The 17,146-nt window shown below is 38.6% G+C and overlaps 1 long non-coding RNA gene across 3 annotated transcripts in view; it reads left to right on the forward strand.

The window, feature by feature from the left end:
• Positions 1–17,146, forward strand: part of LOC118148595 (uncharacterized) — a 74,068-nt gene that overhangs the window by 53,619 nt on the left and 3,303 nt on the right. For 2 of the 3 annotated variants that reach the window (XR_004735484.3, XR_013528153.1), the window contains one exon: positions 14,871–14,943. This is a non-coding gene — a long non-coding RNA (uncharacterized LOC118148595). Of the gene's footprint in view, positions 1–9,193; positions 9,316–14,870; positions 14,944–17,146 lie in introns of all 3 variants that reach the window. The other variant, XR_013528152.1, reaches the window with a different exon arrangement.

The raw sequence follows: 17,146 nt of genomic DNA on the forward strand, positions 1-17,146 counted from the left end.
CCCACTGCTTCATCCAGAGCATTTCTCTTTCCTATGTGGATTACGTCTCTGTAACCCCCCAGGTGCTATTAGGTCTGAACAAAGGACTTCAAAGCTAAGATGGGAAACCCACTGGCTTTGGCAGTCCCTAGGGTTGCTTCTACTTATTTTCTGTTTCTGTTTTTTATGAAGTCATATGAGAGAATGTTGTGCTGAAGACATGACAGGAAAGGGTCCCAGATAGAAATTAATCTAAAAAAAAATGAGTGTGCCAAGAATAGGTTTTGAGGGAGGGAACCTTCAGGTCTTGCTTAGAAGATGGTAGTGGAAAATTCCACACCTCACTGGAAGGGGATGGTTCCTCCTGCTTCCTTCACATTGATCTCCTCAAACGTAAAACTGATCCTTCCCACCTCGGAATTGGGACAAATCTGGTTTGAAGCATCCATTTCTTGTGAAGAGTCTGTTCTGTGGTGTGTCATTTAATTTTAAATGTATTACCAAAGACAGCATAATAAAAATAGGTGCTGCTGGTTACCCTAATTGGGATACACATTACAGGAAGTGGTTCACAGGGTTTAATCAAAAGGCCACACTGCAGGAACGGTTACTGCAAGCATCCGGCTGTCTTTATCTACAATTGACCCCAAAGGTTCAGACATTAGCATGTTTTCATAAATGGGTTTGCATTGATAAAATTTCTGGTATTCAAAATATGTAGATTGGCTAGAACTATTGTAAATGTTATAGAAACTCTTCTGCACTTCCATAAGGAAAACTAATCCGGGGAACTCAGTAGTCTATATTGTTCACAGTGGTACCAAAGTTTGATTCTGAAATTGTTCTTTGTCTAGCAACTGATTCTGAGATTGCTGGATTCATCTTCAAAGATTAATGGAGGCTTATACCTGTAATCCCAGCACTTTGGGAGGCTGAGGCGGGCGGATCACCTGAGGTCAGGAATTTGATACAACATGGTGAAACCCCGTCTCTACTAAACATACAAAAATTAGCTGGGCGTGGTGGCGGGTGCCTGTAATCCCAGCTACTTGGGAGCCCAAGGCATGAGAATCACTTGAACTTGGGAGATGGAGCTTGCAGTGAGCCGAGGTTGTGCCACTGCACTCTGGGTGACAGAGTGAAACTCTGTCTCAAATAATAATAATAATAATAATAATAATAATAAAATAAGCAGAATCCCTGCTTCCAGAACACTGTTACTTTTGCTTTATGCAAAGGCATGGTCAGGATAATTAAGAGGGCAAAGATTTGCAATTTATCCAGTTTATAAAGTAGATTGTATGCCTTTTAAAAATTCTGTTGCTAATAAACTCTTATATGAATGGCAAACTTTGTTTTACATCCTGCTTCTGATAGAACCTGGGAACAAAGTCTTAGAGGCAGAAACTTACACCTTTCCCACTCAGTGTATGGTGCGTGCAACCATCAGCAGGACCACTCTAGACCTAGTGAGTTAACAAATGTATTCTAATAGGACCCCAGGCAATTCATAGCCAAGTGAAAGTTTGAGTTCTGTTACAGACTTCAACGAACTAACTCTAGATAGTTATTGTTATCTATCTAATGATCTAATAATCATGCAACACATGATTGGCTTCCACTAATTTACAACAGAGAGCAAGAAGAAGAACTTCCAAGGATTTTATGTTGTGAGCCTTCTGAAAGGAACTTGGAAGGAGGGTGAAAGAAAACAAGGAAAGACAATAAAGCTTAGCAGGGGTTGCCAACTCAGTTTACTACACAGACAAGGCCAGTTAGGAAAACAAAGTGTGAATGATGGCAACTATGGCAACTGGAGAACTCATGCCTCTTTCATAAACAACTACCATTAGCTGTTTATGAAAATATGGGCCTAGTGATGCCTGAACTTATGATTTTGTTTCAGAAGCCCAGAATATACATATTCATGAATTCTTTGACTTTTATTCAGTGAGGCCCAGTAGATGAAGTCTAATTCTATTATCTAAAAACAACTGAACCAACTCAGTCACCAAGTCCTTCAAAGGGTCTGTAGCAAGTCACTTCTTTCTGTATTTCTATTTGTATATTTCTTTCATGGGTTATTATTAGAGAACATGTAATTTTCCAAATTCATTAGAATAAGAATGATATGCTTGGGAGACCTGAGCCAAAGATTCTGAGCCTGCATTGCTGATTTCACTTGGAGACGATACTGTTGGAAAGCCAGCAATCTGCAGCTTGCCAATGGGGTTTCAATTTTTTGACAGGATATCTGAGAGTTTGAAGATCACACTACTTCATTACTATTTGAACAGGTAGCTACTATAAGCTTTGCAGGTTGGCAATATACAACTGAGTTCAGAGTTAGTGTGTTTGATTAGTAGAGTTTTATTTCTCTGGGGATACACAGGACATTGGGTGGTAGAAGCTCTTAGAACTCCCAGGTAAATGCAATGAGCTGCTTCCCTGTCAATATGCCTGACACTTGAATAATTTTCAATGCATCATCTAAAGACTACTGGCGGTAAAATTTCTTTATTTTGTAAAGTGCAGAATCACAGGTCTGAATACAAATTTACAAAATAAAAATCCTTGGGTAAATTTATAAAAGAGCATTTTACTAGACACCCCAGATGATTGTTATGTATGTTAAAATCATTGAGCTACAGCATTTCCATGAGGTGATGTTTGGTAGTAGCCAATTGATCCCTATTTCTACCAAGAACAGAATGAAAAGAAATGGACTTTCTCTGTTGCAAGAATTAGTGTGGTGGAAGTGACAATAGTATTAGGATGTTCTTATGATGTCATTATATTACAGAGCCAACTCCCCTGATTTATGTCAGGTATATCTGGGCTATAAGCCAGTTCCTTAGGGGAAAAGAATGTTCTGACTTGTTGTATTTGCCTATTTCTGTGGTGTAAATACTCCTGCCATGGTCAGTTTCATGTTACCAACATGATATTTCTGAACACAAATTTGGGAAGGGATGGGCAGAATGGGCTCTCAAGAGCCTGTGCCAGCTGGTTCCAGCTCATCACAGAAGAGGCCCTCCCATTGTAGACCCAGAAATAAATTTAAGTTCAAGGAACAATGGCAATGATACAAAAAGAAATATTTTTAAGCAACTAGAATTTATTCGTTAAATTCAAATCCCAGTGTTGTGTTTCAGATGGCTAGGCTGAACTAGGCAGAAACTTCCTTTACTTAAACAAAGTTGGTTTATAAATCTGGGATGGACTTCTCAAAACTGAATGTCTGACCCTCCTGTGGATCGTGTTAAAATGCAACTTCTGGTTCAGTAGGCTCTGAGGGGTGACCTGAGATTTGGTGTTTCTAAGAAGCTCCCAGGTGAGGCTGATGATGTTGGTCCGTGGTCCATATTTGGAGACCCTCAGCCTAGACTCAAAGCGACTCACTGTGCCTTTTCCCTGGAATTCTAACCAAATCCTCAAAAGTTATGATTCCAAAGGGCTAAAAAACTGTGTCCTACCTAATTAGTTTGGGAGGAAACAGAAACAGAGAGCTCTAAACACTAGAAAAATTGTCCTGGCATTTGGCTGATCAGTTTAACAGTGTTATTCCCCAGGGACGTAGTAACTGGAATGGGAATAAAGACTTTAGCATAGAGACCAAAATAAAGGGCGATTCCCTTGCCCTTGCGAGTGATGAAAATGGGGATCATGAACAAAACCTGACTGTGAAATCTGCTTTACTAGAGATAATTATAGACATGATAGAATGATTTACTAGAGATGATTATGGACATGATAAATCAATTGCCCATCACAGACATGATAAATCAATTGTCTGTAGCTGCCACATGGGACATGGGAGTTCTGGGAACATCTACTGAAATCAGGAGTTCTGCCTGATGTCACTCCTTTAGATGTACCACTTTCGAGCTCCTAAAACATTTCTGAAGAGTTTTGAAGAGTTGAGAGCCAAAAAATCCAAAGTTGTTTGTGACATAACAAATATCTCCTCTTTTTGTCTGGGCAATATAGTGTTTTTGAGTGTTTAGGGGTAATGCTAAGCATTGTGCTAGATGTTTCATATGCTTTTCCTCCAAATTTTCCACCAATTGTGAGGAGTGGGTATTATTGTATCCATTCTCAAACGAGACATTGAGTCTCAGTGAGATGATATAATATGCCTAGCACCAGGCTGCAAGTGGCAGAGCCAGAATTCCAATCCAAGTCTGCTTCTAAATATTTTGTGTATCCTTTTTAGCTGTTCTTATATATAAAGCTTTTGAGAGTATGGATTATGGCTTCTCTCTTTTCTTTATTTCACCATTGACTACCCAGGTATGGGTATATGTGTACATGTGCATGCATGTGTGTGCAGAAGCATGTATACAAAAAATGTATACTCAACTTTGTTTACTGGGCTCTCAAAGAATAACTTTGCAAATGGAAATAAGAATTTTAAATCCACATTACATACATATTTGTATGTTCATATGGGTCAATATGATATAAATAATTCCAATATTCTTTTAAAATTGTTTTCATATAATTTCCAATATGCAACTATTGGAATCTATTAATGATGTACAAGAAAATGTATATATGGTATAGTGTCAGAATGTGTCTGGACCACTCAGAGAGAAATCAACAAACCCAACAGACGAATGGATCTGGAGATGTTTTGCACATTGCATTGGCACAGGACTGAAGGACATTTAAAGACTTGACAAGTGTCTTGACTCATTGGCAAGTTTGAGTCAAGGTAGGTAGAAGAAGCTCTCCTCAGACTCCAGGAGTGTGAGCTCAGTCCAGTTAAAATCGAGATGACTTTCTATTCCCCCAAAGGAAGTCAGCTTGACTCCCTAGAGACCTCAAACTCAAGGATACTCAGGAAAGGGTGTCAGATTCCCCATGCTTTAAAGGGAGCATCTCAGCTCTATCATCACCAGCAGTCTTCCTGAAAACCTTTTGGCCCCTTCAAGGACCTGGCACTGATACTAAACGTTGTGGGCTGCAACTACCTGAAAAAGGATTTCCCTACCTCTTCTGCTTGGCGTGGGGTAAAAAGCATGTGGGTTTTTATCTTACTTAAACATATTTATTTATTCAATTTTAGTTGCAAAAATTATATATATTTATGGTGTGCAACATGTTTTGAGACATATATACATTTTGAAATGATTAAATCAAGCTAATTAACATATCCATCACCTGATATATGGAGAAAATTTAAGATCTACTCTCAGCAATTTTCAAGTGTACAATACATTATTATTAAGTCACCATGCTGTATGATAGATGTCTAGAAGTTATTCATCTTGTCTAATTGAAGATTTATACCCTTTCATCAACATCTCCTCACATTCCTCTCCTCATCCCCTGCCCCTGGTAACCACTATTCTATTCTCTGCTTTTATGAGTTCAGTTGTTTAAGATTTCACAAATAAGTGAGATCATGCAGTATTCCCTTTCTGCAACTGCCTTATTTCACTCAGCATAATGTCCTCCAGGTTCATCCATTTTGTCACAAATAACAGGATTTTCTTCTTATTTTATGGCTGAATAGTATTCCCATTACGTTTATAAAGGACTTTTTTTTTAAATCCATACATCCACGGATGGACACCTAGGCTGATTCCGTACCTTGGCTATTGTGAATAATGCTGCAATGAATATGGGGTGCAAATATCTTCTCAACATGCTAACTGCATTTCCTGTGGATATAGACCCAGAAGTGGGATTTCTAACAGATCTATTTTCAATTTTTTGACAAACTTCTGTATCGTTTTGAAAAATGGCCATAATCATTGACAATTCCATTAATAGCGTGCAAGGGTTGGTTCCCTTTTCTCCACATTCTCAGCAACACGTGTTATCTTTTGTCCTTTTGATAATGGCCATTCTAACAAGTGAGGTAATATGTCATTGCAATTTTGATTTGCATTTCCCTGATGATTAGCAATGTTGATCAACTTTTCATATGCCTGTTTGGCCATTTGCATATCTTCTTTTGAGAAATTATTCAGTCATTTGCACATTTTTAAATCAGGTTATATGGGTTTTTTGCTAAGTAGTTGTTTGAGTTGGTACATGCTTTTTGAAAGAAGAGTCAGTCTCTAGCTATATCGATTTCTAAGTTGGATAATATGCCAGACACTGTTGGTGATGGTTCAGTTACCATTCCTCTCCACTCCCTCCCTTTCTGTCCCTTTCTTCCTCTATTCCTTCCTTCCTGACAAAACCATCCTCCAGTAATGGAGAAAATGCTATGTACTCAGTTTTCCATCATCCCTTACAGCTACAGATGGCCATGTGATCCATTTTGCCGAATTAGATTTAAGGAGAAATTTGTTAGGGGGCCCAGGGTAAATTTTGTTATGATGGAAAGTGATGTTGCAGCAAGAGAAGCCTTTGCATTCTTTTATTTGGTCTGGGTCTTAGCTATGTAAACAAGTAATGTCTGGAGCTGCTGCAGCTGTCATACCAGCATGAGACTCGAGGCCTTTAAACTAAAAGCCAACATGCCAAGAAAGGATGTATGGAAGCCTGGATAGAGCCAGGGTCTTTGGTGTCATCATTAAGCTGCTGATTTAGCCCTGAGAACAAGACTTTCAGACTTTGTTATGGAAGATAACTAGAAATGATTTTTGTTTAAGCCATTGTTAGGTATGATCACCTGTGGTTTAAATCACCCTCAGTGATACAAAAGTTATGTAATCTCTCTGAGCCTAAACTTCCTTATCTACAGAGTGAGGCTAACATCACCTAGGAGAGTTACTGGTAAATAAAGAATTTGGTCTACATGGGATCACCCGACATAATGTTCCTACTCAATGCAGGTATTCAGTACATTTTAGCTAAATGTGAAGAAAAATTCATAGTGTTAAGCAGTTCTTTTGGCTGATATGAATATTGCTACAGCTACTTTATGAGCCTTCTGATACAGAGCATGAACAGATAGTACAATGATTATTTTGCTTTATATTATTACTTTAGGTATAATCATCTTGTGTATAGCAATATGCATACCTACATTTAAGTATTTTTTTCCCAACCATCCTTTTCAGTGCTTTGTTAGGGAACTATTTTCCCCTTCTCTGAGAAGGCAGGTTTATCACAATAGAGTTTAAAGGCTCAGAAAATAGTCTGTTTACTTATGTTGTCTATTCATTTAAAAGATCTCTCTACATCTATTTAGGTTAGTTTAAGCCTTAGGATATCAGATTTTCCTGGTAACATTTCCCAAGTTTTTATTAGCTTCAGCAGGCCACACACCTTACCAGACCTTAGACAGGATATTCATTCCTCTAATATGAAAATATTGTGAAACCCATTTTCCTCCCTGATGGGGAAACAAGCTTGCTGGCAAAGCTGCCTTCTGTCCCTTTAGAAGCGGCTGCTCTAACAGACTCTTGGGTAGTTGCTGAATTCAGCGTTATTTTTCTGCTTCTTAGAAAGCAATCAACTTGTCTATGAAAATCATTTTCCTTTGTCAGGCCAACAATGGCCCTTACAGTCTCCTCTCTGTCTTGAGTGGAATTGAAAAGTCATTGGTCTCTTCCGATTCCAAAGGGGAAGAAAGAGCCGAGGCTCTGCTCCTGAAGTGCCTGAGTAAAGTACTCCTGTGCCTTCCCTCCTTTTCCACAAAGTGTACAAAATGGCCCTCCCTCACTGGGAAATTTTCAAGAGGGGCAGAATTGACAACTTCTTATATAATATTTTCCTCTTATCTAGTTTTTGCAGTACACTACACTTCAAGATGCAGAGACATACTACTTTGGTAAATGTGGCTGTGGCAGCTGGTTTGACATCAGTTGGTGCTGAACTGACAAGCTACTGGGGAAGGGAGCTGGCACACACATCCACACTGGCCACACAGGCTGAGGTCATTTGATCGTGACATCTCACTGAATTCAGATCCAAATATTGCTCAAAATACAGCTTTCATAAGTCTTGTTAACTCCTGGAGGCAGATTTAATACTTTTTAGAACATTCTGGAACATACCTAGTCAAGCAAGCCACTGCTTCAAGAATGAAACATAGTACCTACAAGCATAGATTGTACAATAAGAGTGACCTGTATTTGAATCTTGCTTTTGTCACTTACTAGTTATATGTCCTGAAGGCAAATTATTTAACCTCAATTTCCTCATTTGAAAACAAGGGTTTTAATAAAACCTACCTGTATACCAAAATCCCCAAGTATACCAAAATCTGCATGTACTCAAGTCCTAAATTGGGCCCTGCAGATACTTGGTTTTCCTATCCCGTGAATGCTCCATTTTTGATCTGCGTTTTGTTAAAGAAATCCACATAAGTGGACCTGTATAGTTTATACTTGCATTGTTCAAGGGTCGGTTTATATTATTTTAAAAAATACTTCATACTCTCCTATGGATCACTGATTCATACAAAAAATATTTATTGAGTACCTGTTATGTGCCAAGTATTGTTCTTGTGCCAGGAAACATTCTCTTTTTGCTAATGTTCGAAATGCTTCATCCACCCTGAAGGGCACATGGCTTACAACCCCCATCCCAGTTAGCTGTGATCTCTATGCAGGTGCTATTTAATCAGCAATTTCTCTTAAAAAGCACTGCCCCATCTGAAGAAGGTAGTCCACCCCCAAGCAGAAAGTCAGACCTCTCCTCACCCAGATTTTGTGCTCTGTTACCAAACCTGGTTTGTGAGAGCATTTCAATCCCTGCGAGAGTCCTTGGAGCACAGGTCTTCCTGAATTTACAGCTAACGAGCCTCACGTAGCGAAAGGCTAAAGCATTGCTTTGATTTGCTAGCTGCCTTTGGATCCACTGATGGTGAAAAGGCTTGAGTTTGCCTGGTGGCTTCTGAGCAAGTATGTACCCAGAGACAAGGAAAATAGATGAAAGTGCAAAGGATATCTGAGGGTGGGAAATATAAAGGAAAATGATGTTAGCACCATTCTCAGATAATATGCTCTTTTTCTTTTCCATGACCTGGTTAGAAAGACCTTTACAATCCTAAAGAAGCAGAAAATAAGATAAAGAGTTCTGTAAGAAAAGACTCCAAGAAAAAAAAAAAAAAAGCAAGATGCTGTTCATATGTCCCAGGAAGCTATGATTCTTAAGTAGTGTAGGTCATCTAGCCATAGTAGAAGGGTACGTGTGGTGGTGACGGGCGTGTGGACAAGAGTACTTAAGATTTACCAGGTGCTTGCTATGAATTGGGTCCATGCTAAGTCTGTGAAAATATGATTATCATTTTTTGTTTGTTTTTTAGGGCAAGTGTTTTGCTGATTGGCTGGAGGAGTTCAAGGTCTTAAGAGTCTAACTCTTCCAGAGACATTGAGATTTTAATACTACACATCTGTCAGTGTTATAACCATGTGTTTGACTTGCATAGTAAGCATATTGGTTAAAAACAAGGACTCTTTATTTTTTGTAGAGAAAGGGGTCTCACTTTTATTGCCCAGGTTGGTCCTGAACTCATGGGCTCAAACAATCCTCCCACCTCAGCCTCCCTGGGATTACAGACAGGTGTGAGCTGCTGCCCCTGGATACTTGGGGGACTGAAGTGGAAGGATTGCTTCAGCCTGGGAGGTTGAGGCTTTAGTGAGCCATGATTGTGCCACTGTACTCCAATCTGGTGGGTGACAGAGCAAGACTTTTTCTCAAAAAAAAGAAAAAGCACCAGAACTCTGGAGCCAGACTGACGGAGATTTGAAGCCAGTTCGTTACTTTCTAGCTGTGTGCTCTTGGGCAAGTGATTTAACCTCTCTGAGTTTATGTTTTCTGGTTTGTAAAATGGAAAGAATACTATAGTTTTTATTTTAGGAAGTTGTATGGATTAAATGAGTTACTACATTTAGAACAGGGTCTGGCAGAAAAAAAAAATCTGCCATCTTTGTTGATTCTCTATAACTTTTCTAAGGAAAAATATGTGCCTTGCTTTCAGTCTTCACCCTTTTTTCTGACATGTGCTTAAGGTTCCTGATCTGTAAAAAGAGAATAATACATACATATGTGTGTGTATATATATATATATTTTCTTTTTGAGACACAGTCTCGCTCTGTCACCAGGTACCAGGCTGGAGTGCAGTGGCATGATCTTGGCTCACTGCAACCTCTGCCTCTGGGTTCAAGCAATTCTCCTGCCTCAGCCTCCCGAGTAGCTGGGACTGCAGAAGCTCACCACCGTGCCCAGCTAAAATTTATATTTTAGTAGAGATGGAATTTCACTATGTTGGCTAGGATGATCTGGACCTCTTGACCTCACGATCCGCTCACCTCAGCCTCCCAAAGTGCTGGGATTACAGGCGTGAGCCACTGTGCCCAGCCTAAAAGGGAATAATTTAATATGTATCTCAAATGATTGTTTTCATGATTTAGTGATGTGCTATATATTACTACCTCGTCATAACAGGCTGTCAATCAATAAGTTTGAACTATTCTTGGTATCGCAGTATAGAAGCTTATTCTAAGATTTTGCTTTATCTTTAATTTATGGCTGCCACAATGAAAGCATTCATATATAAATTTAATCAGTATCATATAATTATTTTGACTTCAAAACTATTATTTCTTGCATCAAGTGTTGTTTTTTTTAAAAAAAGAAGTAACTGCTTGAGGCAATGTACAAAGTAAAAAGATTGCTTCCTAATCTGTGGGAACTTGCAAACTACAATGAATTCTGATTCAAGCAAGCTCAACCACTATAATGGGTATCTGTGAGTGTCATAGCGCTGTGCTGGGTGAGGAAAGAGGGAGGATTAATCCTATTCCCAGGAGCTTTTCCTTTACTTGGGCAGACAAAGCTTCACACACATGAAACTAAAACATTAGAACAGAAGGCAGATGTGATCAATCCATGAGCCCTCAGAGTTCAGGGATGACAGAAATCAGTGTGCAAAGATCTCAGGGGCAGCAGTGGGCTTTGAGATAAACCTTGAAGGATGGATGGTTCAGGATTTAACCAGGAAGAAGAAAGAGGGGACAGTACGGTATCCAAGCTGAAGAAGAGGCCATGCCAAGGCTGGCTTTGCCCACACATGTGATTGAGGTGGTGAGAGGTGAAGCATCCCAAAAGACAACTATTGCAGTTTCCGGGGTATGTCCAAGGGAGATGAACATTTGGGAAACAGATTTGAAATAATGACTGACAGAAATTGGAAATGGCTAGGACAAAGGTGATAGAATGAAACAGGATCAAAATAGCTCCGGGCAGGGCAGGGAGTTAGCTTTGCCGAGAGAGAAAATGGCAATGGTGATGCCATTTTCTGAGTTGTTGAAATTCCACTGCTTTGCTGAAAGCACTTGGAGAAAGTGCTGGCTTATAGGATGAGTGAAATAAATGATTATGAATTTATTTTTTAAATCTTTAGTTTTTATCCAAGTAGGGATGATATCTGACATCTACAGATCCCCTTCTCTTTTCATGGAGGCACAATGCTAACTCCTTATCTCATTTCATCCTTGCAAATGATGGAGTTGTTTGCTAGGTAAGGCATTGGTAGATTTTTTAAGTATTTGGCTCTTGTAAATATAAATGTTCCTTAGAGCTGTTTAAAAATAAAACTCTTGTGAGAACATACTATTTGTCCCTTTTATAGAAGAGAAAATCAAGTCATAAGCAACTTGAAAATTCTGCTCAAAGGAACAGCTGGTAAGCAGCAGAGCTGGGATTCAGGCAGTTTGTCTCCAGGGTCCACATTCTCACCCTCTATTCAGGAATCAGCCGTGGGAGAGGGTGAGAATGCACTAAGATGGTATTGCCCTACACCATCTGAAAGAAAAAGACCCTTCTCCTACTGACTCCTCTCCCTCTCCCCCACAAATACAGAAAGAATTGTAAACAAGCAAGAAAGGACACAAGACTGGTACAAAACACTTGTTACAAAATCCTTTAAAGGTCAAGGAAGAAATAATTCTCCAAACAGAGGCCAGTAGCCTTAGGAAACACCGCAAACTCTTTGATCTTACTACGCCAATGGCTAAGACATTGCAAGGATTGATAAGAACTGGCCACATGTAGGAATATCCATCAAGAGGAGCATTGTAGGAGAAAAACATGCTACTATTTAATTCAAATTCTGCCTCTGAGACTGTTTGATGCTTTAGTTATTTCTCACCTGGACTATTGTTGGTACCTTGGCAAGCCCTTTCTATTCATCTGTCATGCTTTACTGTCTATTCAAAACACAGAAACACATTTATTTTTTCCCCACCAGCTGTAAGTCTCAAACCACTCTTTACTGAGGCAATTATGCCAGTTTTCTGTTTCATCAGAGAATTCAATTTAAAATTTTAGTGCCAGTGGTTAAAATACTTACTTCATACATAACTTGAAGTTTGTATGGATTTAATTCACATTTATGTTTCTGTTCACACTTTGCATCCTTTAATTGATTTATTTGTTGGCTATGCCATCTGTAGATTTTAAGTACTGAGCTTTTGCAAATGACTTTTTTCCCCTTTCTCAAAGCTGTTTTGAAAATTATTTCTCTCACCTTATTGCAATTAAAGCTGTGCTACATTCTTATCTTCCGGAGTTGAACATTTTTATAGCATTACCTTCTTGTATCTTTATCATAAGTTACATTGTACAGGTCTGGGCATATACAATAACTTTTAAACCATGTAGAGACAGAATTTCTAAGGTGGGGAATCTAAAACTTCCCATTGGTATCCAGTGGGAAGGAGCCCTCTAATGGGCTCTGTGGTCTGCTCTAGAGCACCATGAAAATCTAAACATCAATGGAGTAAAAGCACTTCATTGTTTTTTGGGGTTGGTTGATGGATGTCCAATTTGTGAATGTGGAGAAGGCCTCTGATCTTCCTAGAATTTGGATGTATGAAGAGCTCTCTTCTAGCTAATATTCCATAACCTTTGAGCAAAGGTTTCCAGCCTGGTATGCTCAGCTCCTAGCCTGGTGCCTGGAGTCTGTAGGTGATCAGTAAATGCCTGTTAGATGAGTAAATTACAAACACTAATTAGGTTAGTTCTATTTGCAGTCTAAAACAAGATGTGGCTGGCCACGTTTAGCATGGAACAGAGAACAAAGAGAAATGTAGTCTTCCTTTTGACTTCACCCTACCTCTGCAATGTCTTCAAAGTGTTATGACCTTCAAGGCTGGGAGCACATGCAATGATCCCCTTCTTTCTCTTTGCTTATACGAGTTGCCAGCTGGCTGGGTGCCATGGCTCATGCCTGTAATCCCAGCACTTTGGGAGGCCGAGGTGGGTGGATCACTTGAGGTCAGGAATTCAAGACCAGCCTGGCTAACATGGTGAAATCCTGTTTCTACTAACAATACAAAAATTACCTGGGCGCGGTGGCAGGTGCTTGTAATCCCAACTACTTGGGAGGCTGAGGCAGAAGAATCACTTGAACCCAGGAGGCGGAGGTTGCAGTCAGCCAAGACCGTGCCATTGCACTCCAGCCTGGGCGATAGAGTGAAAACTCCATCTCAAAAAAACAAAAAGCAATAAACAAAGGGTTGCCAGCTGTATGGCATTCTCTCTCCTATGTAGTCACTGGTGGTGTGATTGTGGATGACAAGGGCGAGAGGGTCTTGCCTCTGATACCCAAGAGTGTAAGATTAGTTGCGTATAGGTTTTACACTTCTTCCCTCAAGAAGTTCTTTGCTCCAGATATTTAACTATTATTTGAAAACACAATCCTTCAAGATTCTTTCCATGCCTATCAATTTATATAGAGCTATGGTTTCTACCTTGGCTTCACATTGGAATCAACTGGAAAGCTTAAAACACTGATGTCTGGCTCTCACCTTAGAATTCTCATTTAATTGGTCTGGGATGTGGTTTTGGCCTACGGGATTTTAACATTTTTCCAGTTGATTCTAATGTGCAGCCAGGTTGAGAACTGATGATGTAGAATATTCTTGTTAAATACCCGAAAGGCCAGAACTCTAAATATGGCATAATGAATTTTATTTTATATCTGCCATGTTTTGAAGAATTTTTCATATTAAAATAACAATTCTCACTAAACTGTTTAGAACAAGATTTTTCAAATTATCAGTGACAGGTCACCTGGAAAACTTGTTAAATATGCTGAGTTTTAGATTCCCCACCTTAGAAATTCTGTCTCAGTACATTTGTGGTAAATACAAAAGCCTTTATTTTTAAACACACACCCAAAGAATTTCTGTAGACGTAAAATCTGGAAGTACTGCCTCAAAAGACATCTCAAAGCATTAAAACAGCTTTAGGCAATTACAACAAAGAGCATGCCACTTGGTAGTCTTGTGGTTCAGTGTCATAGAAGAATGATAAAGATCTCAAAACAGAGAAAATAGAAGTTTACCCTCTGTTTGTAAGCTTTCTAGCAGTTTTTAGAATGCAAATTACCTAATGGTAACAGTAAGAATTTTTGAAAAAATGTATTAATTCCTTGCATCAGTGTACAATTTCTACTTTATGAAAACAATAAACTAAAAAAAATTAATTTAAATGACTCTAATTAAACTTTAATTCTTCACTTAAAAAACATGAAGTAATTCAAGACTGCTATCGTGTTTAAACACACCCAGAATATCTTTAAATATAGGCTTAAAATTAGTCCTTGATGAATGTTTCAAAGCATTAGACAAAAATTTAAGGCATCTAGTTTTGTTGAACAAATTTAAGAACATTGAGGATAACAGACTCTTTGAAGCTTTAGGACAAGTACACATTTTAGTTTAAAGCTGAAAAACCCTTCTATCTAGCTTAAACTTCAGTGGGAATTTAGGGAAAGAAAATGAATTACTCAAGCTGAAACTACATCAAAATGTCAAGTTAACACATTTTGGCTTGTAATGGTGCCAAGGGATCTAATGCCTGAATAATCAGGGCTGTAGATTTCTAAATCATTTTAAAGATAATGTCCTTACCAGGATGCTGGATCTTTCATTTTATTTTTTCTTAACTGTTTCTTCTCTATGCTTTTACTCAGGCTAACCAAGACCTGACAAGATCACATAGCAATTAACTGAAACAGCTGCCAAGAAACAGCTGCAAATAAAAATGTAAGTATAGAAGTTCACAAATTCAGAAAAAAAATATTACGACTAGTAATTCCCATGATAGTCAATGATGCATTTGATTTTCTGTAAACTTTTCTTGATCTTTTGAAGGTTGGATAACTAATATTATGTCTGAGATAGTATTATAACCAAGAAAGAACAACAGTGAGCTGTGGTTGCCATTGTATTTTTTTTTTTGCAAATTTTCCTGGTTGCCCCCCTTTTTCAAATATTTGTTCCTTGCACAGTACATTCTTCCATAACTCCCATGCCACAGGAATGGGCTTATAACGTGGATTAGTCTCATCCACGTTACAAGATTTATATCATCATTGGTCCATGGGTTGGTTATAGAGTCTATTCTAGGATTGCTCAATTTCGAGTTGGAGAAGCAACCTAGCTCTGGGCTCAGGACACAGAAAGGTGTTAAGGACAGTGGAAGGCCATTTTCCTCACCATCTGGAAAAAGCCAATCTGCAATGAGAGAGAATGGAACAAACACAAATAGGCTAAAATTAGGGGTGGACATAGAATCTTGAGGGCACTGAAACTTGATTCCAATTCCTGAAGCCCTGCTTCTTGCCATTTTCTTTTATTCTGTGAGCTCTTCTCTAGCATCTTTTCTCACTACAGAAACTAAGAAATCCCTTTTGGCTTAAGCCATTTAGAATTGGGTTCTAATAATCTGCAACCAAAATTCTAACATAGAATATGAGATTATCTAGTCTCACTCATCATTTTACAGATGAGAAAACAGAGATTTACTTGCCCAAGAGAACACATTACAATTGAATTCACCTTTCTTTGCTCCTCAATCTCTTAGTATGCCCTCCCTCAAGAAAAAGTTGAAACTCTGAGAATTTGTGGGGTCCATGTATTTAACAACCCCTGCCATGTTCATTAATTGGTCCCAAGTAGATTTGTGAATAACTGGGTAAACCCATGTCAGTTCTGAGTTGCAAATACACCCTTTCAGAACTTGCTACAGCTCTGAGCAGAGTGTAGCTGCACTGATGATTGTTCTACAGAAATATTCTTTATGGAACCAAAACCAAAAGAATGCAATTTCCACATTCCCTCCAAGAGTTGAATTTGTGGCACCTTGAATAATCAAAGTAGAGTGTGATAATTAAAACAAAAAATTAGGTTAGAACATTTCAGAACTGTCTTGGAAGTTGTCAGTACCAAAATACTAAATTGACAAGAGTAGCCAGCCATAGTGCACTACATTCATAATAGTGCAAAAATATAGTGAAAACCTATAAAAACCCTGCATGTCCAAATAAACTATTAGATACTAAGAAGTACCACAGTAGGTTGGACAGTGGTCCTATTTCTTCTCCTTGTCACAGCTTCATACACCTTTTCCTTCTGCTCTTTAACTTGGAAGAGCTTCCCACTGCAGGCAGAGTCCACATCCCAGGTAACACTGAGCTTGCACATAACTGCTCTGATAAATGTCAAGTTGGAGGGTCTAAAGATGCTTGCATGGTTTGTCTTGTCTTCTTACACTCTGTCTAGGTGGGAATCTGCATAACTTTAAAAATCTTTGCCTATTTTTTGAATAGCCAATATTCGCACGTTGTAAAATTCAAAAGGTACAAAATGATACGATGAAAAGTCAGTGCCTTCTTAATTTTGATCTTCAACCACCCACTTCCCCTCCCCAGAGGAAGCCTGTTACCGGTTTCTTGTGTTACCTTCCAGAGAAACTTTTACAAGAAAAGTCCAACAGCAATATTTTTCAGAGTCAGAACTGAGCCCAGATAGGAAGAGCCTTCTGAATCAAGCTGGAAAAGTCTTCTCTGGAAAGACTCCAACTCTTATTTGAGAATAAATTATTTGTACTTTGAGAAATCAGCTCCCATACGGATATTGAAACAGGATTGACTATAGATTAAAAAAAAAAAAAAAAAATCACCTGTCATATAGAACTATCTCATTTAAAATCCCTGCAAATGTACTGTTTCCAAAACACACTCATGCTTACTTTAGGGGATACCTGAAAAATTAGGTAAGTGCTTGCTTCTTGGCCTAAAGCACACAGCAAATAAGCACACAGTTGTGACTTTAATTTGTGCTGTCCTTAGATTGTTTCTCTCCTTTTAGAGACAGATCATTTAACACCAAATACTTGAAGAACATGTTAAAGTAATTTTCATCTATTCATAGAAATATACATTTTAATTGGCTTGGCAATAAAATT

This window comes from Callithrix jacchus, chromosome 16, assembly GCF_049354715.1.
Source record: "Callithrix jacchus isolate 240 chromosome 16, calJac240_pri, whole genome shotgun sequence".
Taxonomy (NCBI): domain Eukaryota; kingdom Metazoa; phylum Chordata; class Mammalia; order Primates; family Cebidae; genus Callithrix; species Callithrix jacchus.